The sequence below is a fragment of the Delphinapterus leucas genome, chromosome 2, assembly GCF_059928025.1.
Source record: "Delphinapterus leucas isolate spDelLeu-1000000601 "Yukka" chromosome 2, BTC_Dleu_Yukka2, whole genome shotgun sequence".
Taxonomy (NCBI): domain Eukaryota; kingdom Metazoa; phylum Chordata; class Mammalia; order Artiodactyla; family Monodontidae; genus Delphinapterus; species Delphinapterus leucas.
The window spans coordinates 39,394,728-39,407,482 of NC_143130.1; the positions used below are offsets into that span (position 1 = coordinate 39,394,728).

General features: G+C 41.0%; 1 pseudogene; it reads left to right on the plus strand.

Annotated features, from left to right (window-relative positions):
- LOC149749995 (dual specificity protein phosphatase 22 pseudogene) overlaps positions 1 to 12,755 on the plus strand; it is a 31,550-nt pseudogene continuing 18,795 nt past the window's right edge.

Sequence of the window (12,755 nt, forward strand, 5' to 3'; positions counted from 1 at the left end):
GTAAGTGGCCTATGGGCAGCGCCCATACAGATTACGGATGTATTAGGAGGCCTGAGCTTGGACACCTGCATCACTTCTTTGGTTGCCAGCTCTACCCTTCTTGGTCCTCCCAGGCCCTGAGCACGCACTCTGGCTTCAGACAAAAGTCAGGAGATGCCTTTCCCTCCTCATCCTGTAGGCCCTGCTTCAGCCTCCTCTGAGTACATGCAGTTTGGGTTAATGAACCTGCCGGGTCTTGAAAGGGTAACGCTCCTCATGTGTGTGAGGGTTGGGCTTTCTGTGGGTGGGAGATAGGATGGGTGTGGAGGCCAGTACCTGGAGCATAGGAGATTGAATGAGTGTGAATGGATGTGTGGGGGAGGATCAGTGAAACACAAGGGGATGTGTCAGTTCAAGGGAGGCTGAGCTCACTGGGTGGATCCCAGGTGGGTGGATCTGAGCTTGGGGAGCTGCTGAGGCTGTGGGTCCAACTCTGTGTTGTGGAGAGTGCTGGGTTGGGCTGGTCCCTGCTGAGCAGTGGGAGGACAGCTTGCAGCACAGGCTCCTTTGCTTGACTGTCCTGGGCTGAGCTGGGCCTGTTTGTGTACATGGTGCTTGTCAAGATCTCTGCAAGGTAGTGGCAGGACCTAGGTCAGTCTGGCTCTCCATTGATCCTTGCACATCTGGTTCTGTGAGGCAGATACGTGCAACAAACATCCTAAAAATGTGTATTGTAGCAGTACAAAAAATTAACAATTTTGATACAATTTCAAACTTGAAAAGTTGCAAGAATATATAGCACAAAGAACTTTAAAATACTCTTACCCGACCTCAGCTCACATTTTGCCCCAATTGCTTTAATTCTGTCTCTATACACACTTTTTTTTCTGATCCATTAGGATCAAACAGTTAGAGATGGGGCCTTGTGTTCTAAATATTTTATTGTCAGTTTGCTAAGAACAAGCATAACTGCCGATCAATGATCATAATCGGGAAGCCTAACATTGATATCATACTGTTACCTAATCCATAGTCCATTGTAAAGTCTTGCCAATTTTTCCAATAATATCTTCCATAGTCTTCTTTCCTGGTTCAGAATCCAACCCAGAATTACTACATCTAGTTCTCGTGTCCTTCAGCCTTCTTTCCATGTCTGTCTTTGAAAAGTATTGGCTGATTTTGTAGAATGTCCTTCAATTTGGGTTTGATGTTGGCTCACAATTAGATTTAACTGAGCTTTTTTCTGTAGGGATACAGATGGTCCCTGACTTAAAATGGTTCGATTTAAGATTTTTTGACTTTAGGATGGTGTGAAAGTGATATTATTCAGTAGAAACTACTTCAAATACGGAATTTTGATCTTTTCCCAGGCTAGTGATACGTGGTCGGGCTCATGATTTCTGGGCGGTGGCAGTGAGCCACAGACCCTAGTCAGCTATGTGATCTCAAAGGTAAACCCAACAATACACAACTATCTTTTTGTACCCATACAAACATTGTTTCACTTTCAGTACAGCATTCAATACGTGAGATACCCAATACTTTATTATAAAATGGGCTTTGTGTTAGATGATTTTGCCTAACTGTAGGCTAATGTGTTAGAACATTAAAAGTAGCCTCAGCTAAGCTATGATGTTCAGTAGGTTGTGTATTAAATGCATTTGTGACTTAGGGTATTTTCAATCTACGATGGGTTTATTGCAACATAACCCCATCATAAGTCAAGGAAGATGTGTACCACAGAAGAGATACTGTGTACTTGATGCATCATATTGGGAGGCACAGAATACTTGGTGAGTTTGAGTGATGTTTACTTTGAGCACTTGGATTAAGGGGCATCTGTCAAGTTTCTCCACTGTAAGTTACGAGGAGGTATTTCGAGGCTAAATATCCTGTTCTTCTACTTTTCACTCACTAGTTAATAGCATCTATTAATATTTTAACTCCATTATTACCTTTATATTTATTAGTATTGTACAGTAAGGAAGAGCTTTCTCTTAAAACTTTTTCTTTCCATTTTTTGATGTGGAGTCGGGCATTCTCAGCAAATACTCTTGCCTTCTAAATACAGCTCCGTATAAAGAAGCCTTTCCTCTTGGTTTTTGGTGTCAATGATGAGGAAAGGGGTGGGCTTTCTGTATGGCGGGAGAAATTAGAGTTGGGTTAAAATTACCAATGGGTAAGAAAATTAACAAAATGCCAAACCAGCAACAAGGCCGTTTGCTGTGATGTTTGCCACACTCGCCTACTAGGAGGCAGTGTCATTGCTATTCCACATCTGCCTGGCTCCTCTACCTCTAGGCCCTGTGCTCTAGATAACTTAAGATGAGGGATGGGAAGGGTCGGGGGAGGAGGAGGGAGCCGACTTGGGCTGCACGAAGAAGCTGTTTATCCTCCATCAGTTTCGAGGAGCTTCTCTAGGCCTTAGTTCTTTCATCTGTAAAATAAGACCTGTGCTCATTAGAACTTCCTGTGGAGCTTGTTAAAAGCAGGTGGCCAGGCCCTGACCCTGATTTGGGCTGTGATTTGTGTGTTCAGGAGGTGGGTGGGGCCTGCGTGGGTGTTTTCACAGGTACTTGCTGGCAGTTCCAATCCCAGCTGGTTTGGAAACTGCCAGCCTAGCAACTAGCACTGGCTGGCCCGCGGTGCAGTCTCCCATGTTTGGGGTCAGATAATGCTTTTCGCATAAAATAGACGAGTCTTCTGCCTTCTGTGTCACAGACTCTGCTTCTTCAAGATTTGAAAGGCCCCAGGAAAGTTTTGGAGGTAATTATCTTCTTTTTTTTCTATATTGCCCTTAGTTGTGTTAAAGTATAACTTTCAACAAAGTGAAATGGCTCTCATACAGATGGATATAAAATGAACACATGTTAAGCATTTTTAAAAACTCAGAGAACTGAGATGTTACAGTCAGTTCAAAGGAGAAGTCAAGGACAAATTTGGAGTAAAAGAACGTTGAAATGAATTTATAAATGGACACGAGACTGACTTCTTCCACAGGAGGGAAGTCAGCTGAACCTCTACCCAACAGAATTTATTTATTTGCATTTGTCTATAGATAAGAATTATTTGTATTATCAGGTATCTACAACTTACAGAGTTGTAAAATAGTTCCAAGGCAGTGAAAGGTGCAGAGCCTCTCTATAGAATCCAAATCAAAACCCAGGTTGTTGCTCTTAACAGTTGAAGCACAAATTTTCCCCTCTATCTGTAAATTCATATTCTCTGTATTGCTTATGTTGTTAGTATTTTTAATTTTACTAGTATATAATTATAGTTTTCTCATAATTAGGAAAACTCCGTTATTATGTGTCATTTTAAATGTTATGTTTGTTTTCTTTTCTAAATTAAACTTGTCAGATGTTTATTTTATCCGTAGTTTCAAAGAACTAGCACTTGGAGGTGTAACTTTCTTTTTACTTTACTTTTACTTTCCTCATCAGATACTGGAAAAAAAACACGGATTCAATTGTGAGGAATGTGAGTAAAGCTCATTTTCTCTTTTTCAACTGCAGGGGTCAGCAAACTATGCGCAGCTGCCTGTTTATGAGTAAGCCATGAACTAAGAATGGTTTTTCACATTTCTAAATGCTTTAAAACAATAGCAACAGCAAGAGGAGAATACTGTGGCCTGTGGAAACTATACGAAATTCAAATCAGTGTCTACATACAGAGTTTCATTGGGGTGCAGCCACATTCATTTGTTTACAAATTGTAGATGGCTGTTTTCCTGATGCACTGGCTGAATTTAGTAGATGCCACAGAGACAGTACGAAGCAGTGTTACCACTTTGCAGTACAGACTGCAGTTATACATTTATAACTCAATAGTGTTATGAGGGCCATACCTATCACCATATCGTGACATTTAATTTTTTAAAAATTATTAGTGCATACTTAACGTTAAAGAAAAACGAGACACCCCGCCCCGTCTCGGAACGCGCAGGGCGACGGCGGCCGGGGTGGGGGTGCGCGTGTGTGCCCTGGGCCCGGGCCCCCCAGGAGCCATAATCCTGGAGGGACCCGCTCCCAGGAGTCATGTCCCTGCGCCCCGCCCCCCGGGAGACATAATCCCTGCGCCCCGGCCGGGCCCCTAGGAACCGTGTCTACAAAGTCCCGGGGGCCGGTGTGGCAGGTGCTGGGCTCACTCCGGGAGGCGGCAGGCGCCGCGAGCCCCTTCCCGCAGGGGCGCCTGTGCCGCGGACCGGCGGCCGGGGATGGCGGGGATCGCGGGGGACAGGAGCGCAGCGGACAGAGAGGCCTGGGCGCCGCCGGTTCATGTTGCTGTTTACGCTGCGGGCGCGCAGTGCCCCCTGCCTGCCCGCCAGCCCGCTGCTCCCCCGCCCGCTCCAACACGCCCTCAGTGCGCCTGCCGCTGCGCCCCCGAGCGCTAGACCGCGCGGCCGCCATGGGGAATGGGATGAACAAGATCCTGTCTGGCCTGTATATCGGCAACTTCAAAGATGCCAGAGAAAAACAAGGTGACACACATTCTGTCTCTGCACGACAGCGCCAGGCCAACATTGGAGGGGGTTAAATACCTGTGCATACCAGCAGCGGATTCACCATCTCAAAACCTGACAAGACATTTCAAAGAAAGTATTAAATTCATCCACGAGTGCCGCCTGCGAGGTGAGGGCTGCCTTGTTCACTGCCTGGCCGGCGTCTGCAGGAGCGTGACTCTGGTGGTTGCATGCATCATGACGGTCACCGACTTCGGCTGGGAAGATGCCCTGTGCACTGTGCGTGCAGGGAGGTCCTGTGCAAACCCCAACCTGGGCTTCCAGAGGCAGCTCCAGGAGTTTGAGGAGCACCAGGTCCATCACTTCCGCCAGTGGCTGAAGGAGGAGTACGGAGAGAGCCCTTTGCGGGATGCAGAAGAAGCCAGAGGCATTCTGGCCACCCCAGGGATTCTGAAGTACTGGGCCACTCTCAGAAGACTGTAATGTACCTGAAATATTGCAAAGCCAGAGTTTAGGTGCTGCCCAGAAGAATAGCAGACAGAGTTTAGGTGCTGCCCAGAAGAAAAGCAACCAGAGTTCATTTTTCAGTGTCCAGAAGTAATTTGTGAACTCGCCTGTTTTCATTTTAAACAATATATATGCAATTGTGTCATCAAAAAAAAGAAAAAGAGAAAACTGGGCTTTAAATGTTATGTTTTTAAGGTATGAGTAACCCATTCATTCGGTAGGCAAGGGAAGCTGTTTACCAATGGTGAGTTAATTTCTCTGGAAGAAACGTGTGCAGAGTAAGTAAACTTATTTAAAACTATTAGCCTTTGGGTGAGAATGGTTGCTTAAAGGGGTGAGAATGGTTGCTTAAAGGGGTGAGAATCGTTGCTTAAAGGGTTGAGAACATTGGGAGCAATATCAGCAGTCAATTCAAAACAAGGCAAATGATTTTGAATGGTTTTCCTTGGTTCTTGATGAGTCAAAGTGTTAACCAATACTGCTCAGCTGTTATGCAAGGGTCAATGCCAACCTTGAAGAGTCTAAAGAATTAGCCTCTAGAATAATCTGCATAGAACAACTACAGGTGAGAATAATTTTAAAGATGAGAAATCACTGATTCAGTATAACCTGAAGTGGGAATTGGCTGAGCTAATGTTACAGCTGATTTTGGTAGAAATACATGCAGAGCAGAAAAGGGCTTATTTGGACAGACCTCAAAACTTGCTGAAATGTAAAGTGTTTAAAACCTGTGTTATTCATTATGTTACTCATTAATACGTATTCTGTAGAAAATATCTAAATTTCAATTATTGAACCAGTACTGTTAGCAGTGAATTTTACTCACTCTCATAGAGTTAACCGTCATCAGTTCCATGAATTTTGGTAGTTGTATTTAACTGCGGTAAAGTTTTTTTTAACATATAATATTTGTTATTTTAACCAGTCATAATTGTATAATTAGAGGCAATAAATATGTTTACAGTGTTATGGTAACCATCATCACTGTGCCTAAAACTTTTTCCTCATCCCCAACAAAAACCGTGTACTCGGTAAACAATAACTCCCTATTCCCCATATCACATTTTGTTTATCCATTCATATTTTGGTAGACATTTTGGTTGCTTCTGCTTTTTGGTTGTTGTGCAGAATGCTGCTATGAACATGGGTGTACAAATATCTGTTTAAATCCCTGCTTTCAGTTATTTTGAGTATATCCAAGAACTGGAATTGCTAGTTCATGTGGTAAATCTATGTTTAATTTTTTAAGGAAATGCCGAACTATTTTCCACAGCAACTGCGCTATTTTACATTCCTACCAGCAGTGTACAAGTTTCTCCACATCCTTGCCAAAACTTGTTACTTTCTGGGGTTTTTCTTGGTTTTGATTTTGTTCTTTTGATAAGAGCCATCCTCGTGAGTGTGAAGTGGTATCTCATTGTAGTTTTGATTTGCATTTCCATAATTAGTGATATTGAGCATCTTTTTAGGTGTTTATTGGCCATATGTATATCTTCTATGAAGAAATGTCTGTTCAAGTTCTTTGTCAGTTTTTAAATTGGGTGTTACTGAGTTGTAGGAGTTCTTTGTATATTCTGGATATTAATTCTTTATCAGATATGATTTGCAAATATTTTCCCTCATTCTGTGGGTTGTCTTTTCTCTCTGTTGATAATGTCCTTTGATACACAAAAGTTTTAACTTTTGACGGAGTTCAATGTGTTATTTTTTCTTTTATTGCTTATGCTTTTGGTGTCATATCTAAGAATCCTTTGCCAAATCCACAGGCATGAAGAATTACTCCTATGTTTTCTTTCAAGAATTTTATGGTTTTAGCCCTTATATTTAATCCTTTGATACATTTTGTGTTAATTTTTATATATGGTATGAGGTAGGGGTCCAACTTCATTCTCTTGCATATGGAAGTCCTGTTGTCCCAGCATCATCTGTTAAAGAGACTATTCCTTTCCCGTTGATTGGACTTGAGACCCTTGTCAAAAATCAGTTAGCCATAAATGTATGGGTTTGTTTCTGAACTCTCAGTTCTATTCCATTGGTCTATAAGTCTGTCCTTCTGTCAGTCCACAGCGTTTTGATTACTGTAGCTTTGTAGTGAGCTACGAAGTGTGGGTCCTTCCACTTTTTTTAAGATTTTTTTTTTTTTTTTTTTTTTTTTTGTCTACCTGGGCTGTATAAGTTTGCTAATGCTGCCATACAGAATACCACAGACTTAAACAGAGATTTATTTTCTCACAGTTCTGGAGGCTAGAAGTCCAAGATCAAGATGTAAGCAGGTTTGATTTCTCCCGAGGCCTCTCTTCTTGCCTTGGAGCTGGCTGTCTTCTTGCTATGTCCTCACATGCTCTTCTCTATGCATGCACAGCCCTGGTCTCTCTGTATCCAAATTTCCTCATCTAATAAGGACACCGGTCAGATTAGACTAGGGCCCACCCTAACAGACTCACTGTAACATAATTACCTCTTTAAAGGCCCTGTCTGCAAATATAGTCACACTCTGAGGTACTGGAGGTTAAGGCTTCTGCATATGAATTTTGGGGAATACAGTTCAGCCTATTACATGGACTCCATGCACTGAATTTGAGAATCAGCTTTTCCATTTCTGCAAAAAAAGCCCACTGGAATTTTAATAGGAGTTGCTCTGAATTTTGTAGATGGCTTTGGGTAGTATTGACATCTCGACAGTATTAAGTCTTCCAGTCCATGAGCATGAGATGTCTTTCCACTTATTTAGATCTTCTTTAATTTCTTAGAGGAATATTTTGTAATTTTCAGGGAACAGGCCTTTCACTCCTTGCTTAAGTTTATTCCCAGGCATTTTATTCTTTTAGATTGTGCTATTGTGGTATAATAAGACATATATATTTGGTCTTTCTCCCCAGTTCTTGGCATAAAATCTTCTAAAACCCTTGGAATTTCCTGAGTGTTATTCATAATAAGCCCCTTTCAACCATACCTGAGTTTATGCTAATGAGGTGACTCTTGGTGGGCTGTAGATCACTTCAGGATGGGGGCTAGTTGCTAGAGGAACCAACCATGTGAATAGAGGACTGGAACTTTTTAGCCCCACCCCCTGACCTCTGTGGAGGGGAGGGGGCTGGAAATTGAGTTAATCACCAATAGCCAATGATTTAATCCATCACGTCTACATATTTGAACCTCCATAAAAACTCTTAAGTGATGGGGTTTGGAGAGCTTCCAGGTTGGTGAATGTGTGCTGGGAGGGTGGCACATCCCAAACTCCTTGGGGACAGAAAATCCTGTGCTGAGGATCCTTCCAGACCTCACCCTATGTACCTCTTGGTCTGGCTGTTCATTTGTATCCTTTATAATAAACCAGTAATAGTAAAGTTTTTCTCCAAGTTCTGTGAGCTGTTATAGCAAATTACTGAACCTGAGATGGGGCCATGGGAACCCCCAGTTTGTAGCCAAATCAGACAGAAGTATGGGTAACCTGGGGACTCAAAACTTGTGACTAGCCTCTGAAGTAGGGGGATTGAGATTTTAATCTGTGGGGTCTGTGCTAACTCTGGGTAGTGCGTGTCAGAAGTGAAATAAGTTGTAGGGCACCCAGTTGGTGTCTGCAGAGAACTGGCGAATTGCTTGGTGTGGAAAACCCACACATAGATATTATTGTAAATTGAATTGACTTCTCAGTTTTCTTTTCTAATTATTCATCATTGGTATACAGAAACAACTGATTTTTGCAATTTTGCTGAATTTGTTGATTCACTCTAGTAACTTCCTTGTACATCCCTTGGGATTTTCCATGTGTAGGATCATGTCACCTGCAGATGGTTTTACTTCTTCATTCCCAATTTGGATGCCTTTTATTTCTTTTCTTGTTTAATTGCTCTGCTAGAATTTCTAGTACAGTGTTAAACAGCAGTGGTGAAAGCAGGCATTCTTGTCTCATTCATGAAATTACAAGTAAAAAGCTTTCAGTCTCTCATCGTGAAGCATAATGTTAGCTGTGGTTTTTTTCATAAATGCCCTTTATCATGTTGAGGAATCTTCCCTCTATTCCTAGTTTTTCTGAGAGTTTTTATAGTGAAAGAGTGTTGGCTTTTGTAAATGCCTTTTCTGTATCAATTGAGATGACAGTATGTTGTTTTTTTCTTCTACTACTGTGATACATTATATTCATTTTTCTCTTATGTTGAACCCTTGCATTTCTATTATAAATTCCACTTTGTCATGGTATATAATCCTTTTAATGTGCTCAGTTTGGTTTGCTAGTATTTTGTTGAGGATCTTTGCATTGATATTCATAACGGATTGATTTGTAATTTTCTTTTTTGTGATGGTCTTAATATGGCTTTGGTATTAGGGAAATGCTGACCCCATAGAACGAGACGGAAAGTGTTCTCCTAGTTTATTTCTTTGAAAAGTTTGAGAAGGACTGGTGTTAACTGTTCTTTAAATTTTTGGTAGAATTTACCAGTGAATCCATGTGTTCCTCGACTTTTCTTTGCTGGGAAATTTTTGATTACTGATTCAATGTTTTTACTTGTTATAGGTCTAGTGAGATTTTCTGTTTCTTCAGTCGATTTAGGTAATTTGTGTGTTTCTAGGAATTTGTCCATTTCATCTAGGTTATCCAATTTTAGAACCCAAAGAAGGATTCCAGTTTTTGTTGTTGTTGTTTGTTATATTTATTTTTGGCTGCGTTGGGTCTTCGTTTCTGTGCAAGGGCTTTCTCCAGTTGCGGCGAGTGGGGGCCATTCTTCATCACGGTGCGCGGGCCTCTCACTGTCGCGGCCTCTCCTGTTGCGGAGCACAGGCTCCAGACGCGCAGGCTCAGTAGTTGTATCTCACGGGCTTAGTTGCTCTGCGGCATGTGGGATCTTCCCAGACCAGGGCTCGAACCCGTGTCCCCTGCATTGGCAGGCAGATTGTTAACCACTGCGCCACCAGGGAAGCCCTCCAGTTTTTTCTTCTGTTAAACCTTGGCTATTAGGAGCCAGGGAGTGAGAAAATGTGTATGTATGCGTGGATAGTTGAATATAAATACATAAAAATGTATTTTTATTTATAAAAGTGCAATTTGATTTAGGACTTCAACCTAACAAATTCAGCTAGCAAAGCAAGTTATTTTCCTTCTTAAAAGAAAATGAATTTTTTTTAATTTTTAAGATTGTTTTTAATTATTTGAACAGGCAGCACGTCACATGGTTCACAATTCAAAAGATAAAAATGAGCTTACAGTGAGCAATCTCCATCCAACTCATGTCCTCCAGCCTTCTAGTTCCCCCTTTGCACATGGAGCCCTGTTGTCCGTTTCTTTTGTGTCCTAGATATGTTACATGTGTATGTGATGGGTTTTAAAGTGTGTCCACACATTATTAAAGCCCCCTCCCTTCAAGAGGTGTAGGTTTCATCCCTCCTCTTGGTTATGGGCTGGACTTAGTGACTCCCTTATAACTAATAGAACATGACAGAAGTGATAGTGTGTAACATCCAAGACTAAGTCATCAGTATATTTTGTGACCTCCTCCTTGCTCTTTCTTGGATCAATTGCTCTGCGGCAAGCCAGCTGCCATGTTGCAAAGACACTGAGGAACTGAGGCCTCCCGGTAACAGCAATGTAAGAAACTCATCTTGGAAGTAGACAGACCCTCCAGCCCCAGTGAAGCTTTCAGGTGACTGCAGCCTGGATAACACCTTTTTTTTTCTTTTTAAAGAGTTCCCGGGTTTCTATTTTATTTTATTTTTTTTGGCCACGCCGTGCAGCTTGTAAGATCTTAGTTTCCCAACCAGGGATCAAACCCGTGCCCCCAGCAGTGGAAGCATGGGGTCCCAACCACTGGACCGCCAGGGAAGTCCCAACATCTTATTTTTAAAAATTGAGATATAATTCATATACCATATAATTTTCCCTTTTGAAGTATAAATATAGTGGTTTTTAGTATATTCACAAAATTGTGCAGCTCTCACTGCTGTATAACTTCAGAACATGTTCAGTACCTACAAAAGAAGCCTCATACCAATTCACTCCCCATTTCCCCACCCCCAGCCCATGGCAACCACTAATCTACTCTTAATTTCTATGGATTTGCCTGGAAGTTTCATATAAATGGAATTGTATAATATATGGCCTTTTGTGTCTGGCTTCCTTCACTTAGCATAATGTTTTCAAGGTTCATCCATGTTGTACTTCATTCCTTTGTATGGCTGGATAATATTCCAGTGTATGGATAGTACCACATTTTGTTTATATATTCATCAGTTTATGAACATTTGGGTTGTTTCCATTTTTTAGTTACTGTGAATACTGCTATGAAATGTATAAAAATTTTTGTGTGAACATGTGTTTTCATTTCACTTGAGTATATTACCTAGGAGTGCAATTGTTGGGGTCACATGGTAACTTGATGTTTAACTTTTTGAAAAATTGCAAAACTGTTTTCCAAAGTAGCTGCGCCATTTTACGTTCCAACCAGCAATGTATGGGGATTCCAGTTCCTCCACATTCTCACCAAAACTTGTTATTAACTGCCTTTTTTGATGACGCCATCCTAATATGTGTGAAGTGGTATCTTACTGTAGTTTTGTTTTGCATTTCTCTGGTGGTTAAGGATGTTGAGCATCTGCTCATGTGCTTATTGACCATTTGTATATATTCTTTGAAGAAATGTCTATTCAAATCCTTTGCTCATTTAAAAACTGGATTATTTATCTTTTATTGTTGAGTTGTAAGAATTCTTTATATATTCTGATTTCTACGACCCTATCAGATACATGATTTGCAAATACTTTCCCTCATTCTGTCGGTTGTTTTTTCACATTTCTGATAGTGTCCTGTGAAGCACAGAGTTCTAAGTTTTGATGAAATCCAATTTATCTGTTTTTTTTTCCTTTGGTTGCTTATGCTTTAAGTATCATATCTAAGAAAACATTGCCTAATCCAAGGTCACTATGATTTACACCTATGCTTTCATCTGAAAGTTTTGTAGTTTTAGCTCACATGTTTAGGGTTCTTGACCTGTTTTGTGTTAATTGTTGTATGTTGTGTGAGGTAGTGGGTCCAATTTCATTCTTTTGTGTGTAGATATACAGTTATCCCAGCCCCATTTGTTGAAGACTGTTCTTTTCCCCATTGAAAGGTCTTGGCACCCTTGTAGGAAATCAGTTAATCATAAATGTAAGGGTTTATTTCTGGACTCTGAATTCTATTCCATTAACTTCTGCCTATCCTTACGCCAGTATTACACAGTCTTGATTACTGTAGCTTTATAGAAAGTTTTAAAGTCAGGAACTGTGTGTATTCCAACTTCGTTATTCTTTTTCAAGATTGTTTTGGTTATTCAGGTCTTCAGTATTTCCATATGAATTTTTAGGATCAGCTTGTCAATTATTGCAAAAAAAAAAAAAAAAAGCAGTTGGGCCTTTAAAAGGGATTGCATTGAATCCATAAATCAATTTGTGGACTTTATTAGTTTCCTAGGGCTGCCATAGTAAAAACCACAAACTGGGTGGCTTAAAACAATAGAAATTTATTGTCTTATAGTTCTGGAGGTTAGAAGTCTGAAATCAAGGTGTCTTCAGCGCCATGCTTCCTCTGAAACCTATAGGTGAATCCTTTCTTGTCTTTTCCTGGCATCTTTTTATAAGGACACCAACCATATTGATTTAGGGGCACACCCTATTCCAGTATGACCTCATCTTAACTAATTACATTTACAAATGACCCTGTTACAAATAAGGTCACATCCTGAGGCACTAGGGTTAAGATGTGAACGTATCGTTTTGGGGAGGACACAGTTCAACCCTTAACAGGGACTACTGTGTGCCTAACAGTATTAAGTCT